The sequence below is a fragment of the Phyllobates terribilis genome, unplaced genomic scaffold (genome assembly GCF_046119375.1).
Source record: "Phyllobates terribilis strain yellow unplaced genomic scaffold, ASM4611937v1 Scaffold_2__4_contigs__length_985480577, whole genome shotgun sequence".
Classification (NCBI taxonomy): Eukaryota; Metazoa; Chordata; class Amphibia; order Anura; family Dendrobatidae; genus Phyllobates; species Phyllobates terribilis.
This window is the reverse complement of record NW_027362762.1, coordinates 961940726-961959629: the sequence shown is the minus strand read 5'-3', so window position 1 is coordinate 961959629 and position 18904 is coordinate 961940726. Positions and strand designations below refer to the sequence as shown.

The 18904-nt window shown below is 37.3% G+C and overlaps 1 protein-coding gene across 1 annotated transcript in view; it reads right to left on the bottom strand.

Annotated features, from left to right (window-relative positions):
* Positions 1-18667, bottom strand: part of ZBTB20 (zinc finger and BTB domain containing 20) — a 1152793-nt gene extending 1134126 nt beyond the window's left edge. The window contains exon 1 of the mRNA XM_073668598.1: positions 18537-18667. The gene's annotated coding sequence lies outside the window, so the exon portion shown is untranslated. The remainder of the gene's footprint in view (positions 1-18536) is intronic.
* Between the last annotated feature and the right edge of the window lie 237 nt (positions 18668-18904).

Here is an 18904-nt window from a genome sequence, read left to right as displayed (position 1 = left end):
GTATACTGTGCACACTCCATTACTATGGATTATACAGGGCAGTTTCTCTGTACATTACACTGTAGATCTGTAGAGTATATGATTATAGATGCCAGTATACTGTGTACACTCCATTACTATGGATTATACAGGGCAGTTTCTCTGTACATTACACTGTAGATCTGTAGATTATATGATTATAGATGCCAGTATACTGTGCACATTCCATTACTATGGATTATACAGGGCAGTTTCTCTGTACATTACACTGTAGATCTGTAGATGATATGATTATAGATGCCAGTATGCTGTGTACACTCCATTACTATGGATTATACAGGGCAGTTTCTCTGTACATTACACTGTAGATCTGTAGAGTATATGATTATAGATGCCAGTATACTGTGTACACTGCATTACTATGGATTATACAGGGCAGTTTCTCTGTACATTACACTGTAGATCTGTAGAGTATATGATTATAGATGCCAGTATGCTGTGTACACTCCATTACTATGGATTATACAGGGCAGTTTCTCTGTACATTACACTGTAGATCTGTAGAGTATATGATTATAGATGCCAGTATATTGTGTACACTCCATTACTATGGATTATACAGGGCAGTTTCTCTGTACATTACACTGTAGATCTGTAGATTATATGATTATAGATGCCAGTATACTGTGTACACTCCATTACTATGGATTATACAGGGCAGTTTCTCTGTACATTACACTGTAGATTTTGTAGATGATATGATTATAGATGCCAGTATACTGTGTACACTCCATTACTATGGATTATTCAGGGCAGTTTCTCTGTACATTACACTGTAGATCTGTAGAGTATATGATTATAGATGCCAGTATACTGTGTACACTCCATTACTATGGATTATACAGGGCAGTTTCTCTGTACATTACACTGTAGATCTGTAGAGTATATGATTATAGATGCCAGTATACTGTGTACACTCCATTACTATGGATTATACAGGGCAGTTTCTCTGTACATTACACTGTAGATCTGTACAGTATATGATTATAGAAGCCAGTATACTGTGTACACTCCATTACTATGGATTATACCGGGCAGTTTCTCTGTACATTACACTGTAGATCTGTAGAGTATATGATTATAGAAGCCAGTATACTGTGTACACTCCATTACTATGGATTATACAGGGCAGTTTCTCTGTACATTACACTGTAGATCTGTAGAGTATATGATTATAGAAGCCAGTATACTGTGTACACTCCATTACTATGGATTATACAGGGCAGTTTCTCTGTACATTACACTGTAGATCTGTAGAGTATATGATTATAGAAGCCAGTATACTGTGTACACTCCATTACTATGGATTATACAGGGCAGTTTCTCTGTACATTACACTGTAGATCTGTAGAGTATATGATTATAGATGCCAGTATACTGTGTACACTCCATTACTATGGATTATACAGGGCAGTTTCTCTGTACATTACACTGTAGATCTGTAGAGTATATGATTATAGAAGCCAGTATACTGTGTACACTCCATTACTATGGATTATACCGGGCAGTTTCTCTGTACATTACACTGTAGATCTGTAGAGTATATGATTATAGAAGCCAGTATACTGTGCACACTCCATTACTATGGATTATACAGGGCAGTTTCTCTGTACATTACACTGTAGATCTGTAGAGTATATGATTATAGATGCCAGTATACTGTGCACACTCCATTACTATGGATTATACAGGGCAGTTTCTCTGTACATTACACTGTAGATCTGTAGAGTATATGATTATAGATGCCAGTATACTGTGTACACTCCATTACTATGGATTATACAGGGCAGTTTCTCTGTACATTACACTGTAGATCTGTAGAGTATATGATTATAGATGCCAGTATCCTGTGTACACTCCATTACTATGGATTATACAGGGCAGTTTCTCTGTACATTACACTGTAGATCTGTAGATTATATGATTATAGATGCCAGTATACTGTGCACATTCCATTACTATGGATTATACAGGGCAGTTTCTCTGTACATTACACTGTAGATCTGTAGATGATATGATTATAGATGCCAGTATGCTGTGTACACTCCATTACTATGGATTATACAGGGCAGTTTCTCTGTACATTACACTGTAGATCTGTAGAGTATATGATTATAGATGCCAGTATACTGTGTACACTGCATTACTATGGATTATACAGGGCAGTTTCTCTGTACATTACACTGTAGATCTGTAGAGTATATGATTATAGATGCCAGTATACTGTGTACACTCCATTAATATGGATTATACAGGGCAGTTTCTCTGTACATTACACTGTAGATCTGTAGAGTATATGATTATAGATGCCAGTATACTGTGTACACTGCATTACTATGGATTATACAGGGCAGTTTCTCTGTACATTACACTGTAGATCTGTAGAGTATATGATTATAGATGCCAGTATGCTGTGTACACTCCATTACTATGGATTATACAGGGCAGTTTCTCTGTACATTACACTGTAGATCTGTAGATGATATGATTATAGATGCCAGCATACTGTGTACACTCCATTACTATGGATTATACAGGGCAGTTTCTCTGTACATTACACTGTAGATCTGTAGAGTATATGATTATAGATGCCAGTATACTGTGTACACTCCATTACTATGGATTATACAGGGCAGTTTCTCTGTACATTACACTGTAGATCTGTAGAGTATATGATTATAGATGCCAGTATACTGTGTACACTCCATTACTATGGATTATACAGGGCAGTTTCTCTGTACATTACACTGTAGATCTGTAGATGATATGATTATAGATGCCAGTATACTGTGTACACTCCATTACTATGGATTATACAGGGCAGTTTCTCTGTACATTACACTGTAGATCTGTAGAGTATATGATTATAGATGCCAGTATACTGTGTACACTCCATTACTATGGATTATACAGGGCAGTTTCTCTGTACATTACACTGTAGATCTGTAGATTATATGATTATAGATGCCAGTATACTGTGTACACTCCATTACTATGGATTATACAGGGCAGTTTCTCTGTACATTACACTGTAGATCTGTAGAGTATATGATTATAGATGCCAGTATACTGTGTACACTCCATTACTATGGATTATACAGGGCAGTTTCTCTGTACATTACACTGTAGATCTGTAGATTATATGATTATAGAAGTCAGTATACTGTGTACACTCCATTACTATGGATTATACCGGGCAGTTTCTCTGTACATTACACTGTAGATCTGTAGAGTATATGATTATAGAAGCCAGTATACTGTGTACACTCCATTACTATGGATTATACAGGGCAGTTTCTCTGTACATTACACTGTAGATCTGTAGAGTATATGATTATAGATGCCAGTATACTGTGCACACTCCATTACTATGGATTATACAGGGCAGTTTCTCTGTACATTACACTGTAGATCTGTAGAGTATATGATTATAGATGCCAGTATACTGTGTACACTCCATTACTATGGATTATACAGGGCAGTTTCTCTGTACATTACACTGTAGATCTGTAGATTATATGATTATAGATGCCAGTATACTGTGCACATTCCATTACTATGGATTATACAGGGCAGTTTCTCTGTACATTACACTGTAGATCTGTAGATGATATGATTATAGATGCCAGTATGCTGTGTACACTCCATTACTATGGATTATACAGGGCAGTTTCTCTGTACATTACACTGTAGATCTGTAGAGTATATGATTATAGATGCCAGTATACTGTGTACACTCCATTACTATGGATTATACAGGGTAGTTTCTCTGTACATTACACTGTAGATCTGTAGAGTATATGATTATAGATGCCAGAATACTGTGTACACTCCATTGCTATGGATTATACAGGGCAGTTTCTCTGTACATTACACTGTAGATCTGTAGAGTATATGATTATAGATGCCAGTATACTGTGTACACTCCATTACTATGGATTATACAGGGCAGTTTCTCTGTACATTACACTGTAGATCTGTAGAGTATATGATTATAGATGCCAGTATACTGTGTACACTCCATTACTATGGATTATACAGGGTAGTTTCTCTGTACATTACACTGTAGATCTGTAGAGTATATGATTATAGATGCCAGAATACTGTGTACACTCCATTGCTATGGATTATACAGGGCAGTTTCTCTGTACATTACACTGTAGATCTGTAGAGTATATGATTATAGATGCCAGTATACTGTGTACACTCCATTACTATGGATTATAGAGGGCAGTTTCTCTGTACATTACACTGTAGATCTGTAGAGTATATGATTATAGATGCCAGTATAATGTGCACACTCCATTACTATGGATTATACAGGGCAGTTTCTCTGTACATTACACTGTAGATCTGTAGATTATATGATTATAGATGCCAGTATATTGTGTACACTCCATTACTATGGATTATACAGGGCAGTTTCTCTGTACATTACACTGTAGATCTGTAGATTATATGATTATAGATGCCAGTATACTGTGCACACTCCATTACTATGGATTATACAGGGCAGTTTCTCTGTACATTACACTGTAGATCTGTAGATTATATGATTATAGATGCCAGTATATTGTGTACACTCCATTACTATGGATTATACAGGGCAGTTTCTCTGTACATTACACTGTAGATCTGTAGATTATATGATTATAGATGCCAGTATACTGTGCACACTCCATTACTATGGATTATACAGGGCAGTTTCTCTGTACATTACACTGTAGATCTGTAGAGTATATGATTATAGATGCCAGTATAATGTGCACACTCCATTACTATGGATTATACAGGGCAGTTTCTCTGTACATTACACTGTAGATCTGTAGAGTATATGATTATAGATGCCAGTATACTGTGTACACTCCATTACTATGGATTATACAGGGCAGTTTCTCTGTACATTACACTGTAGATCTGTAGAGTATATGATTATAGATGCCAGTATCCTGTGTACACTCCATTACTATGGATTATACAGGGCAGTTTCTCTGTACATTACACTGTAGATCTGTAGATTATATGATTATAGATGCCAGTATACTGTGCACATTCCATTACTATGGATTATACAGGGCAGTTTCTCTGTACATTACACTGTAGATCTGTAGATTATATGATTATAGATGCCAGTATACTGTGTACACTCCATTACTATGGATTATACAGGGCAGTTTCTCTGTACATTACACTGTAGATCTGTAGAGTATATGATTATAGATGCCAGTATACTGTGCACACTCCATTACTATGGATTATACAGGGCAGTTTCTCTGTACATTACACTGTAGATCTGTACAGTATATGATTATAGAAGCCAGTATACTGTGTACACTCCATTACTATGGATTATACCGGGCAGTTTCTCTGTACATTACACTGTAGATCTGTAGAGTATATGATTATAGAAGCCAGTATACTGTGTACACTCCATTACTATGGATTATACAGGGCAGTTTCTCTGTACATTACACTGTAGATCTGTAGAGTATATGATTATAGATGCCAGTATACTGTGCACACTCCATTACTATGGATTATACAGGGCAGTTTCTCTGTACATTACACTGTAGATCTGTAGATGATATGATTATAGATGCCAGTATCCTGTGTACACTCCATTACTATGGATTATACAGGGCAGTTTCTCTGTACATTACACTGTAGATCTGTAGATTATATGATTATAGATGCCAGTATGCTGTGTACACTCCATTAATATGGATTATACAGGGCAGTTTCTCTGTACATTACACTGTAGATCTGTAGAGTATATGATTATAGATGCCAGTATGCTGTGTACACTCCATTACTATGGATTATACAGGGCAGTTTCTCTGTACATTACACTGTAGATCTGTAGATGATATGATTATAGATGCCAGCATACTGTGTACACTCCATTACTATGGATTATACAGGGCAGATTCTCTGTACATTACACTGTAGATCTGTAGATGATATGATTATAGATGCCAGTATACTGTGTACACTCCATTACTATGGATTATACAGGGCAGTTTCTCTGTACATTACACTGTAGATCTGTAGAGTATATGATTATAGATGCCAGTATACTGTGTACACTCCATTACTATGGATTATACAGGGCAGTTTCTCTGTACATTACACTGTAGATCTGTAGATTATATGATTATAGATGCCAGTATACTGTGTACACTCCATTACTATGGATTATACAGGGCAGTTTCTCTGTACATTACACTGTAGATCTGTAGAGTATATGATTATAGATGCCAGTATACTGTGTACACTCCATTACTATGGATTATACAGGGCAGTTTCTCTGTACATTACACTGTAGATCTGTAGATTATATGATTATAGAAGCCAGTATACTGTGTACACTCCATTACTATGGATTATACCGGGCAGTTTCTCTGTACATTACACTGTAGATCTGTAGAGTATATGATTATAGATGCCAGTATACTGTGTACACTCCATTACTATGGATTATACAGGGCAGTTTCTCTGTACATTACACTGTAGATCTGTAGAGTATATGATTATAGATGCCAGTATACTGTGCACACTCCATTACTATGGATTATACAGGGCAGTTTCTCTGTACATTACACTGTAGATCTGTAGAGTATATGATTATAGATGCCAGTATCCTGTGTACACTCCATTACTATGGATTATACAGGGCAGTTTCTCTGTACATTACACTGTAGATCTGTAGATTATATGATTATAGATGCCAGTATACTGTGCACATTCCATTACTATGGATTATACAGGGCAGTTTCTCTGTACATTACACTGTAGATCTGTAGATGATATGATTATAGATGCCAGTATGCTGTGTACACTCCATTACTATGGATTATACAGGGCAGTTTCTCTGTACATTACACTGTAGATCTGTAGAGTATATGATTATAGATGCCAGTATACTGTGTACACTGCATTACTATGGATTATACAGGGCAGTTTCTCTGTACATTACACTGTAGATCTGTAGAGTATATGATTATAGATGCCAGTATGCTGTGTACACTCTATTACTATGGATTATACAGGGCAGTTTCTCTGTACATTACACTGTAGATCTGTAGAGTATATGATTATAGATGCCAGTATACTGTGCACACTCCATTACTATGGATTATACAGGGCAGTTTCTCTGTACATTACACTGTAGATCTGTAGAGTATATGATTATAGATGCCAGTATGCTGTGTACACTCCATTACTATGGATTATACAGGGCAGTTTCTCTGTACATTACACTGTAGATCTGTAGATGATATGATTATAGATGCCAGTATACTGTGTACACTGCATTACTATGGATTATACAGGGCAGTTTCTCTGTACATTACACTGTAGATCTGTAGAGTATATGATTATAGATGCCAGTATGCTGTGTACACTCCATTACTATGGATTATACAGGGCAGTTTCTCTGTACATTACACTGTAGATCTGTAGATGATATGATTATAGATGCCAGCATACTGTGTACACTCCATTACTATGGATTATACAGGGCAGTTTCTCTGTACATTACACTGTAGATCTGTAGATGATATGATTATAGATGCCAGTATACTGTGTACACTCCATTACTATGGATTATACAGGGCAGTTTCTCTGTACATTACACTGTAGATCTGTAGAGTATATGATTATAGATGCCAGTATACTGTGTACACTCCATTACTATGGATTATACAGGGCAGTTTCTCTGTACATTACACTGTAGATCTGTAGATTATATGATTATAGATGCCAGTATACTGTGTACACTCCATTACTATGGATTATACAGGGCAGTTTCTCTGTACATTACACTGTAGATCTGTAGATGATATGATTATAGATGCCAGCATACTGTGTACACTCCATTACTATGGATTATACAGGGCAGTTTCTCTGTACATTACACTGTAGATCTGTAGATGATATGATTATAGATGCCAGTATACTGTGTACACTCCATTACTATGGATTATACAGGGCAGTTTCTCTGTACATTACACTGTAGATCTGTAGAGTATATGATTATAGATGCCAGTATACTGTGAACACTCCATTACTATGGATTATACAGGGCAGTTTCTCTGTACATTACACTGTAGATCTGTAGATGATATGATTATAGATGCCAGTATACTGTGCACACTCCATTACTATGGATTATACAGGGCAGTTTCTCTGTACATTACACTGTAGATCTGTAGAGTATATGATTATAGATGCCAGTATACTGTGCACACTCCATTACTATGGATTATACAGGGCAGTTTCTCTGTACATTACACTGTAGATCTGTAGAGTATATGATTATAGATGCCAGTATACTGTGTACACTCTATTACTATGGATTATACAGGGCAGTTTCTCTGTACATTACACTGTAGATCTGTAGAGTATATGATAATAGATGCCAGTATACTGTGTACACTCCATTACTATGGATTATACAGGGCAGTTTCTCTGTACATTACACTGTAGATCTGTAGAGTATATGATTATAGATGCCAGTATACTGTGTACACTCCATTACTATGGATTATACAGGGCAGTTTCTCTGTACATTACACTGTAGATCTGTAGAGTATATGATTATAGATGCCAGTATACTGTGCACACTCCATTACTATGGATTATACAGGGCAGTTTCTCTGTACATTACACTGTAGATCTGTAGAGTATATGATAATAGATGCCAGTATACTGTGTACACTCCATTACTATGGATTATACAGGGCAGTTTCTCTGTACATTACACTGTAGATCTGTAGAGTATATGATTATAGATGCCAGTATACTGTGTACACTCCATTACTATGGATTATACAGGGCAGTTTCTCTGTACATTACATTGTAGATCTGTAGAGTATATGATAATAGATGCCAGTATACTGTGTACACTCCATTACTATGGATTATACAGGGCAGTTTCTCTGTACATTACACTGTAGATCTGTAGAGTATATGATTATAGATGCCAGTATACTGTGCACACTCCATTACTATGGATTATACAGGGCAGTTTCTCTGTACATTACACTGTAGATCTGTAGATGATATGATTATAGATGCCAGTATACTGTGTACACTCCATTACTATGGATTATACAGGGCAGTTTCTCTGTACATTACACTGTAGATCTGTAGAGTATATGATTATAGATGCCAGTATACTGTGTACACTCCATTAATATGGATTATACAGGGCAGTTTCTCTGTACATTACACTGTAGATCTGTAGATGATATGATTATAGATGCCAGTATACTGTGTACACTCCATTACTATGGATTATACAGGGCAGTTTCTCTGTACATTACACTGTAGATCTGTAGATGATATGATTATAGATGCCAGCATACTGTGTACACTCCATTACTATGGATTATACAGGGCAGTTTCTCTGTACATTACACTGTAGATCTGTAGATGATATGATTATAGATGCCAATATACTGTGTACACTCCATTACTATGGATTATTCAGGGCAGTTTCTCTGTACATTACACTGTAGATCTGTAGATGATATGATTATAGATGCCAGTATACTGTGTACACTCCATTACTATGGATTATACAGGGCAATTTCTCTGTACATTACACTGTAGATCTGTAGAGTATATGATTATAGATGCCAGTATACTGTGTACACTCCATTACTACGGATTATACAGAGCAATTTCTCTGTACATTACACTGTAGATCTGTAGAGTATATGATTATAGATGCCAGTATACTGTGTACACTCCATTACTATGGATTATACAGGGCAGTTTCTCTGTACATTACACTGTAGATCTGTAGATGATATGATTATAGATGCCAGTATACTGTGTACACTCCATTACTATGGATTATACAGGGCAGTTTCTCTGTACATTACACTGTAGATCTGTAGAGTATATGATTATAGATGCCAGTATACTGTGCACACTCCATTACTATGGATTATACAGGGCAGTTTCTCTGTACATTACACTGTAGATCTGTAGATGATATGATTATAGATGCCAGTATACTGTGTACACTCCATTACTATGGATTATACAGGGCAGTTTCTCTGTACATTACACTGTAGATCTGTAGAGTATATGATAATAGATGCCAGTATACTGTGTACACTCCATTACTATGGATTATACAGGGCAGTTTCTCTGTACATTACACTGTAGATCTGTAGAGTATATGATTATAGATGCCAGTATACTGTGTACACTCCATTACTATGGATTATACAGGGCAGTTTCTCTGTACATTACACTGTAGATCTGTAGAGTATATGATTATAGATGCCAGTATACTGTGCACACTCCATTACTATGGATTATACAGGGCAGTTTCTCTGTACATTACACTGTAGATCTATAGATGATATGATTATAGATGCCAGTATACTGTGCACACTCCATTACTATGGATTATACAGGGCAGTTTCTCTGTACATTACACTGTAGATCTGTAGATGATATGATTATAGATGCCAGTATCCTGTGTACACTCCATTACTATGGATTATACAGGGCAGTTTCTCTGTACATTACACTGTAGATCTGTAGATTATATGATTATAGATGCCAGTATACTGTGCACATTCCATTACTATGGATTATACAGGGCAGTTTCTCTGTACATTACACTGTAGATCTGTAGATGATATGATTATAGATGCCAGTATGCTGTGTACACTCCATTAATATGGATTATACAGGGCAGTTTCTCTGTACATTACACTGTAGATCTGTAGAGTATATGATTATAGATGCCAGTATGCTGTGTACACTCCATTACTATGGATTATACAGGGCAGTTTCTCTGTACATTACACTGTAGATCTGTAGATGATATGATTATAGATGCCAGTATACTGTGTACACTCCATTACTATGGATTATACAGGGCAGATTCTCTGTACATTACACTGTAGATCTGTAGATGATATGATTATAGATGCCAGTATACTGTGTACACTCCATTACTATGGATTATACAGGGCAGTTTCTCTGTACATTACACTGTAGATCTGTAGAGTATATGATTATAGATGCCAGTATACTGTGTACACTCCATTACTATGGATTATACAGGGCAGTTTCTCTGTACATTACACTGTAGATCTGTAGAGTATATGATTATAGATGCCAGTATACTGTGTACACTCCATTACTATGGATTATACAGGGCAGTTTCTCTGTACATTACACTGTAGATTATATGATTATAGATGCCAGTATACTGTGTACACTCCATTACTATGGATTATACAGGGCAGTTTCTCTGTACATTACACTGTAGATCTGTAGAGTATATGATTATAGATGCCAGTATACTGTGTACACTCCATTACTATGGATTATACAGGGCAGTTTCTCTGTACATTACACTGTAGATCTGTAGATTATATGATTATAGAAGCCAGTATACTGTGTACACTCCATTACTATGGATTATACCGGGCAGTTTCTCTGTACATTACACTGTAGATCTGTAGAGTATATGATTATAGATGCCAGTATACTGTGTACACTCCATTACTATGGATTATACAGGGCAGTTTCTCTGTACATTACACTGTAGATCTGTAGAGTATATGATTATAGATGCCAGTATACTGTGCACACTCCATTACTATGGATTATACAGGGCAGTTTCTCTGTACATTACACTGTAGATCTGTAGAGTATATGATTATAGATGCCAGTATCCTGTGTACACTCCATTACTATGGATTATACAGGGCAGTTTCTCTGTACATTACACTGTAGATCTGTAGATTATATGATTATAGATGCCAGTATACTGTGCACATTCCATTACTATGGATTATACAGGGCAGTTTCTCTGTACATTACACTGTAGATCTGTAGATGATATGATTATAGATGCCAGTATGCTGTGTACACTCCATTACTATGGATTATACAGGGCAGTTTCTCTGTACATTACACTGTAGATCTGTAGAGTATATGATTATAGATGCCAGTATACTGTGTACACTGCATTACTATGGATTATACAGGGCAGTTTCTCTGTACATTACACTGTAGATCTGTAGAGTATATGATTATAGATGCCAGTATGCTGTGTACACTCCATTACTATGGATTATACAGGGCAGTTTCTCTGTACATTACACTGTAGATCTGTAGATGATATGATTATAGATGCCAGTATACTGTGTACACTCCATTACTATGGATTATACAGGGCAGTTTCTCTGTACATTACACTGTAGATCTGTAGAGTATATGATTATAGATGCCAGTATACTGTGTACACTCCATTACTATGGATTATACAGGGCAGTTTCTCTGTACATTACACTGTAGATCTGTAGATTATATGATTATAGATGCCAGTATACTGTGTACACTCCATTACTATGGATTATACAGGGCAGTTTCTCTGTACATTACACTGTAGATCTGTAGATGATATGATTATAGATGCCAGCATACTGTGTACACTCCATTACTATGGATTATACAGGGCAGTTTCTCTGTACATTACACTGTAGATCTGTAGATGATATGATTATAGATGCCAGTATCCTGTGTACACTCCATTACTATGGATTATACAGGGCAGTTTCTCTGTACATTACACTGTAGATCTGTAGATTATATGATTATAGATGCCAGTATACTGTGCACATTCCATTACTATGGATTATACAGGGCAGTTTCTCTGTACATTACACTGTAGATCTGTAGATGATATGATTATAGATGCCAGTATGCTGTGTACACTCCATTAATATGGATTATACAGGGCAGTTTCTCTGTACATTACACTGTAGATCTGTAGAGTATATGATTATAGATGCCAGTATGCTGTGTACACTCCATTACTATGGATTATACAGGGCAGTTTCTCTGTACATTATACTGTAGATCTGTAGATGATATGATTATAGATGCCAGCATACTGTGTACACTCCATTACTATGGATTATACAGGGCAGATTCTCTGTACATTACACTGTAGATCTGTAGATGATATGATTATAGATGCCAGTATACTGTGTACACTCCATTACTATGGATTATACAGGGCAGTTTCTCTGTACATTACACTGTAGATCTGTAGAGTATATGATTATAGATGCCAGTATACTGTGTACACTCCATTACTATGGATTATACAGGGCAGTTTCTCTGTACATTACACTGTAGATCTGTAGATTATATGATTATAGATGCCAGTATACTGTGTACACTCCATTACTATGGATTATACAGGGCAGTTTCTCTGTACATTACACTGTAGATCTGTAGAGTATATGATTATAGATGCCAGTATACTGTGTACACTCCATTACTATGGATTATACAGGGCAGTTTCTCTGTACATTACACTGTAGATCTGTAGATTATATGATTATAGAAGCCAGTATACTGTGTACACTCCATTACTATGGATTATACCGGGCAGTTTCTCTGTACATTACACTGTAGATCTGTAGAGTATATGATTATAGATGCCAGTATACTGTGTACACTCCATTACTATGGATTATACAGGGCAGTTTCTCTGTACATTACACTGTAGATCTGTAGAGTATATGATTATAGATGCCAGTATACTGTGCACACTCCATTACTATGGATTATACAGGGCAGTTTCTCTGTACATTACACTGTAGATCTGTAGAGTATATGATTATAGATGCCAGTATCCTGTGTACACTCCATTACTATGGATTATACAGGGCAGTTTCTCTGTACATTACACTGTAGATCTGTAGATTATATGATTATAGATGCCAGTATACTGTGCACATTCCATTACTATGGATTATACAGGGCAGTTTCTCTGTACATTACACTGTAGATCTGTAGATGATATGATTATAGATGCCAGTATGCTGTGTACACTCCATTACTATGGATTATACAGGGCAGTTTCTCTGTACATTACACTGTAGATCTGTAGAGTATATGATTATAGATGCCAGTATACTGTGTACACTGCATTACTATGGATTATACAGGGCAGTTTCTCTGTACATTACACTGTAGATCTGTAGAGTATATGATTATAGATGCCAGTATGCTGTGTACACTCTATTACTATGGATTATACAGGGCAGTTTCTCTGTACATTACACTGTAGATCTGTAGAGTATATGATTATAGATGCCAGTATACTGTGTACACTGCATTACTATGGATTATACAGGGCAGTTTCTCTGTACATTACACTGTAGATCTGTAGATGATATGATTATAGATGCCAGCATACTGTGTACACTCCATTACTATGGATTATACAGAGCAGTTTCTCTGTACATTACACTGTAGATCTGTAGATGATATGATTATAGATGCCAGTATACTGTGTACACTCCATTACTATGGATTATACAGGGCAGTTTCTCTGTACATTACACTGTAGATCTGTAGAGTATATGATTATAGATGCCAGTATACTGTGTACACTCCATTACTATGGATTATACAGGGCAGTTTCTCTGTACATTACACTGTAGATCTGTAGAGTATATGATTATAGATGCCAGTATACTGTGTACACTCCATTACTATGGATTATACAGGGCAGTTTCTCTGTACATTACACTGTAGATCTGTAGATTATATGATTATAGATGCCAGTATACTGTGTACACTCCATTACTATGGATTATACAGGGCAGTTTCTCTGTACATTACACTGTAGATCTGTAGATGATATGATTATAGATGCCAGCATACTGTGTACACTCCATTACTATGGATTATACAGGGCAGTTTCTCTGTACATTACACTGTAGATCTGTAGATGATATGATTATAGATGCCAGTATACTGTGCACACTCCATTACTATGGATTATACAGGGCAGTTTCTCTGTACATTACACTGTAGATCTGTAGAGTATATGATTATAGATGCCAGTATACTGTGTACACTCCATTACTATGGATTATACAGGGCAGTTTCTCTGTACATTACACTGTAGATCTGTAGAGTATATGATTATAGATGCCAGTATACTGTGTACACTCCATTACTATGGATTATACAGGGCAGTTTCTCTGTACATTACACTGTAGATCTGTAGAGTATATGATTATAGATGCCAGTATACTGTGAACACTCCATTACTATGGATTATACAGGGCAGTTTCTCTGTACATTACACTGTAGATCTGTAGATGATATGATTATAGATGCCAGTATACTGTGAACACTCCATTACTATGGATTATACAGGGCAGTTTCTCTGTACATTACACTGTAGATCTGTAGATGATATGATTATAGATGCCAGTATACTGTGCACACTCCATTACTATGGATTATACAGGGCAGTTTCTCTGTACATTACACTGTAGATCTGTAGAGTATATGATTATAGATGCCAGTATACTGTGTACACTCCATTACTATGGATTATACAGGGCAGTTTCTCTGTACATTACACTGTAGATCTGTAGAGTATATGATTATAGATGCCAGTATACTGTGTACACTCCATTACTATGGATTATACAGGGCAGTTTCTCTGTACATTACACTGTAGATCTGTAGATGATATGATTATAGATGCCAGTATACTGTGTACACTCCATTACTATGGATTATACAGGGCAGTTTCTCTGTACATTACACTGTAGATCTGTAGAGTATATGATTATAGATGCCAGTATGCTGTGTACACTCCATTACTATGGATTATACAGGGCAGTTTCTCTGTACATTACACTGTAGATCTGTAGATGATATGATTATAGATGCCAGTATACTGTGTACACTCCATTACTATGGATTATACAGGGCAGTTTCTCTGTACATTACACTGTAGATCTGTAGAGTATATGATTATAGATGCCAGTATACTGTGCACACTCCATTACTATGGATTATACAGGGCAGTTTCTCTGTACATTACACTGTAGATCTGTAGAGTATATGATAATAGATGCCAGTATACTGTGCACACTCCATTACTATGGATTATACAGGGCAGTTTCTCTGTACATTACACTGTAGATCTGTAGAGTATATGATAATAGATGCCAGTATACTGTGTACACTCCATTACTATGGATTATACAGGGCAGTTTCTCTGTACATTACACTGTAGATCTGTAGAGTATATGATTATAGATGCCAGTATACTGTGTACACTCCATTACTATGGATTATACAGGGCAGTTTCTCTGTACATTACACTGTAGATCTGTAGAGTATATGATAATAGATGCCAGTATACTGTGTACACTCCATTACTATGGATTATACAGGGCAGTTTCTCTGTACATTACACTGTAGATCTGTAGAGTATATGATTATAGATGCCAGTATACTGTGTACACTCCATTACTATGGATTATACAGGGCAGTTTCTCTGTACATTACACTGTAGATCTGTAGATGATATGATTATAGATGCCAGTATACTGTGTACACTCCATTACTATGGATTATACAGGGCAGTTTCTCTGTACATTACACTGTAGATCTGTAGATGATATGATTATAGATGCCAGTATACTGTGTACACTCCATTACTATGGATTATACAGGGCAGTTTCTCTGTACATTACACTGTAGATCTGTAGATGATATGATTATAGATGCCAGTATACTGTGTACACTCCATTACTATGGATTATACAGGGCAGTTTCTCTGTACATTGCACTGTAGATCTGTAGAGTATATGATTATAGATGCCAGTATACTGTGTACACTCCATTACTATGGATTATACAGGGCAGTTTCTCTGTACATTACACTGTAGATCTGTAGAGTATATGATTATAGATGCCAGTATACTGAGCACACTCCATTACTATGGATTATACAGGGCAGTTTCTCTGTACATTACACTGTAGATCTGTAGAGTATATGATTATAGATGCCAGTATACTGTGTACACTCCATTACTATGGATTATACAGGGCAGTTTCTCTGTACATTACACTGTAGATCTGTAGATGATATGATTATAGATGCCAGTATACTGTGTACACTCCATTACTATGGATTATACAGGGCAGTTTCTCTGTACATTACACTGTAGATCTGTAGATGATATGATTATAGATGCCAGTATACTGTGTACACTCCATTACTATGGATTATACAGGGCAGTTTCTCTGTACATTACACTGTAGATCTGTAGATGATATGATTATAGATGCCAGTATACTGTGTACACTCCATTACTATGGATTATACAGGGCAGTTTCTCTGTACATTACACTGTAGATCTGTAGATGATATGATTATAGATGCCAGTATACTGTGTACACTCCATTACTATGGATTATACAGGGCAGTTTCTCTGTACATTGCACTGTAGATCTGTAGAGTATATGATTATAGATGCCAGTATACTGTGTACACTCCATTACTATGGATTATACAGGGCAGTTTCTCTGTACATTACACTGTAGATCTGTAGAGTATATGATTATAGATGCCAGTATACTGAGCACACTCCATTACTATGGATTATACAGGGCAGTTTCTCTGTACATTACACTGTAGATCTGTAGAGTATATGATTATAGATGCCAGTATACTGTGCACACTCCATTACTATGGATTATACAGGGCAGTTTCTCTGTACATTACACTGTAGATCTGTAGAGTATATGATTATAGATGCCAGTATACTGTGTACACTCCATTACTATGGATTATACAGGGCAGTTTCTCTGTACATTACACTGTAGATCTGTAGAGTATATGATTATAGATGCCAGTATACTGTGCACACTCCATTACTATGGATTATACAGGGCAGTTTCTCTGTACATTACACTGTAGATCTGTAGAGTATATGATTATAGATGCCAGTATACTGTGTACACTCCATTACTATGGATTATACAGGGCAGTTTCTCTGTACATTACACTGTAGATCTGTAGAGTATATGATTATAGATGCCAGTATACTGTGTACACTCCATTACTATGGATTATACAGGGCAGTTTCTCTGTACATTACACTGTAGATCTGTAGAGTATATGATTATAGATGCCAGTATACTGAGCACACTCCATTACTATGGATTATACAGGGCAGTTTCTCTGTACATTACACTGTAGATCTGTAGAGTATATGATTATAGATGCCAGTATACTGTGTACACTCCATTACTATGGATTATACAGGGCAGTTTCTCTGTACATTACACTGTAGATCTGTAGAGTATATGATTATAGATGCCAGTATACTGTGTACACTCCATTACTATGGATTATACAGGGCAGTTTCTCTGTACATTACACGGTGTAGATGACACCCCTATAGATGATCGCCCCCCGTGCAGGGTGAGCCGGCCATGACAGGCCATGCCGGGGCTGTGACAGGCTGAGGGCAGCGGAGTCATGTGGGGACACGGGGGAGTGCGCTCGCTGAGGAGGAGGAGGAGGACGCGGAGGAGTGGTCTGCGCTCCCCTCCCCTCCCCTCCGCGGCGGCCGCTGCCTCCTCCCCCGGCTCCGCCGGCCCCTCCGCGGCCCCCCGTGCGGTGTTACCTGCGCCCGGCTCCCGCACTGTCCTCCTCCGCCGCCCGAACACCAAATCCTCCATTCCTCTGTCAACTGTCACCCGAAATCCCCTCGGCCCGTCCCGTCCCCTTCCAGCCCGCCGCCGCTCCCCATTGGCCAGTCTTCCGCTGCCTCGGGACGCCATTGGTGGAAGGGCTTGGCAATCAGGGAGTGGCGCCGAGCGACACGCGCGTCCGGGCGACGCCCAAAAACAAATCGAGTGCTCCTTATAGTCGCCACGCCCCTTGAGTAAAATCCTTCTTCCTCATTGGCCCTCTGTATGCACGTTTGTGTTTAGGGACGATGTGATTGGCCAGTTACTGTTAGGGGGCGGGAGCCACAGTGTCTCTTCGGGA